The 3,241-nt window shown below is 39.7% G+C and overlaps 1 pseudogene; it reads left to right on the top strand.

Moving 5' to 3' along the window:
* Window positions 1-1,593: 1,593 nt before the first annotated feature.
* Window positions 1,594-2,259, top strand: LOC145498667 (uncharacterized; annotated as a pseudogene).
* Window positions 2,260-3,241: the final 982 nt, after the last annotated feature.

The raw sequence follows: 3,241 nt of genomic DNA, 5'->3' as shown, positions 1-3,241 counted from the left end.
TGTGTTACCTTGTACCTGCCTGCAAAGCAAGTTGCAGTAGATGAAAGGATGGTGAAGTCATGCCACAGGTCAGGGATACAACAATACATAAGGATACACCTACATAAGGATAAACCCACCAAGTGGGGGATAAAACTATGGGTACTTCCTGACAATGCTAATGGGTAAACAGTAGATTTCAACATATACATTGGGAGAGATGCTGGAAGAGAGATTAGTGAATTTGAGCTTGGGTATGATGTTGCAGTGAGACTAATTAGCCCATGCTATAATAAAGGGTATCATTTGTTTGTTGATAATTTTTATATGTCAATGCATTTATTCACAAAATCTTAAAAACAGTTAAGTATGAGCAAAGGGGAAAGAGAGGAGATCAATGTGGTGGGAGAGAGATCCTCCTTGTCTCGCCTACCTTGGGTGCCAGAGGTCTTTCTTGTACGGTTTCCAGTGTCGGTCATGTCTCTATTGTGCCCCGTGCGAAAAACCTCTGGAGCAGAGCGCAACTTCTTTGATAGCACTGACCCAATGACAAGCCAGTTTAAATCTATCTGGACTAGAAAGCTGGTTGGCTCCTAATGACCTCCCAAGGGTTTCCTAATCTAACAGACACCGTGATTGGTTTCTAAGAATAGAGAATGCGAGCCTGTAAAATGTCTTGTACAATGTGCTTGTCGCTTCGTGATGATCTTGAATGGCAGAGTTTGAGATTGATGTTTGTTCACGCACTGTAAGGTTTAAGAAAGATCGAGATCTGGTGAAAGACGTAACAAAAGTTCCTCAAAATGTTCGACGGTGTTGACAACTTTTAAAGCGCTGAGCAAAGGGATGGAATTGCGAATTTTACTCGCAGCAAGGATGTTTTGGCGGTTTTACATTTTTTTTTCTTCTTTTCATTTTTTTGGTTTTTCCGTAAATCGTTGTTAGTTCAACTAATTCCTAGACTCTATGTTCAACTATACAATGCTCCCAGCACCAGTGTACCAGACAAGCTGAAACAGGATTTTGAATGCACATTCTCACCATTTGTAGCCTCTCTTTTCCAACAGACAAGATTCTTTTTGTAATATTCTCAGTTTAAATTTGCGACTTCTTTGACAGTCGCATCGAATTTTCAATCTGTCGTAGCACTTCTTACAAATATTACGTGGCCCAACGGACAGATTGTTGTCCTCAACAGTGAACAGTGTGGAGATACTTTTGAAAATTTTCAGTTCTTGAACATTTCCAATACAAGGCTGTAATGTCCACTATTACACACAACATCAACGTCAAATAAACGGCACGACAGCGAAAACTTCAAATCAGGAACCTGTTTCACGGGAGTATAATGTAGTTTTTAGTCCCGCAGAAGCCATGAATTCAAACCAGATCAGATCTGTCATGTCACGCAAATGTGTTATGTCTTGACGTGCCAGTCTATTAAATGTCATCCGATAAAATTGATCAAAGTTCAAGGAGAACGGTGAATGAAACCGCTCTGTACCACAGGTTTTTCTCGCAGCTTCACCACTTGTGCCAGTGGCCTTTGGCCACTGAAGCAAAGCGAAGTTTTCCATCTGCCCCGTGTGAGAAAAAACCTCAGGTGCTCAGGGTATGTCTTGCCTTGCAATGGTGGACAATAAAGCAGTGTCAATGCTAACTACTTCTGGGAGAGCCAATGATGCGGTGGAGGTGAAGCTTAAAACCAAAACTGGTGGTAAGTGGGATAAGAAAAGGTAGCCCAGCCTGACGTCTTATCGATGAACAATTAGTACATGACTGCAGTAGACAGATCCGATCAAATTCAGGGCACTCATAATGTTCAAAGAAAATGTATGCATTGGGGGAAAACATTTTTTCACCTTATTGACATTTCCATTGTTTACAGTTATATCCTTTTCGGGTTGCACCAGAGAAACAATCCTGATAACACCAACCTCGAGACAAAGCAGGTTACTCCCTTGGTGATTTCAGGAAGTCATCTGTGGGCTTTGTGGTTTCCCAGAGTATGATGATCCTCCTGCATCCATTGCAGCCAGACCCCCCAGTGGGCCAGGTGGCCTCCTCAGGAACTGGTAAAGTTTGTCACCGAGCATATTCCAATTCATGTCCTGGATTTTAGAAGAATGTGTGGTGCGTCGAAAGGAAAATAGAGGAAAGAAGTTTGTGCAAACTTTTTGCAGTGCACCACAATGTCAGGGGCAGTTACTGCATGTTGCCAAGGAAAAAAACTGCTTTGCAATGTTTCATAGCATTGAGTATCACCATAATAAACCTTGAATGTTGTTACTAATACCGAGACAAAAGCTGGTTTTCATGTTGTATGGTTTGATTGTTGTGCTGAAAACTAACTAATTTCTTTTCCAGTGTGGGGCCTGCCAAGAGATGGCAGGGGTGAGAGGAGGGTGCCCACACATTTTTTTTGTAGCAGTTTCTCTAAGGTAAATACACTCTAGTCATTCCTTATCAAATTTTTTTTTACTTCAGTCAGCACTCACTACATGGCTGTAATATCGTTTTCATTTGTCTACTTTCAGCCAATTTTGGAGGATGTGTTCTTCCTGCAATAAGGAACATTTCCACTTCAGTTTTGCCTTATCACTTTGAATTATGTCAGTGTCAATTGTTTCATGTTTCAAATCTTGATGATAATTTATGCTACTTTATGCATCTTTATGCTTCTTTCAAGGCAATTATCGAGGATATGTCAGTTTTTTATAAGGAACTATGGTTATCTGGAAAGCTTAGTAACTCCTGTGTAATGATGACTAGCTTAAACCTTTCTACAAATACTTGGCGAGACAATAATTTTTCCATAATGGGGGTCTAATTTGGGGGATTTTGGTACAGTTTTTCAAAAAATCGTATTTAATTTGCATTTGGTTCTTTTACAGTGTTATTTTGTGGATTTCTTCTCCATACCCTGAAGAACATTTCATCTCCTTGTATCTCCTCTCTATTTTGACTAAGGCTGTTTTTAAGTCAAAAGTTGGAAGATAATTTACCCAAATTATATGCAAATTTATTAGTGTGATAAAAAGATACAGCCTGGTTGGAACTGAAGTTTGTTTTTTTTTGTCAAGTATATTTTCTCCCCTTTTAAATGAGATGAGACACTACGCTGTACTGTAAATACCTGTTGAGAACAAATTAAAACCACAACTATGGCAATTTTTGTCTTTTTTCTAGCATGTTGGGAATGAGCTAGAGTTCTGAAAAGAAACAACCTGCTGGAGAAGGGTTAAGTCTAAGTGATTCACCA

Source organism: Orbicella franksi, chromosome 9, assembly GCF_964199315.1.
Source record: "Orbicella franksi chromosome 9, jaOrbFran1.1, whole genome shotgun sequence".
NCBI lineage: Eukaryota > Metazoa > Cnidaria > Anthozoa > Scleractinia > Merulinidae > Orbicella > Orbicella franksi.
This window is presented reverse-complemented; position numbering and strand designations above follow the sequence as displayed.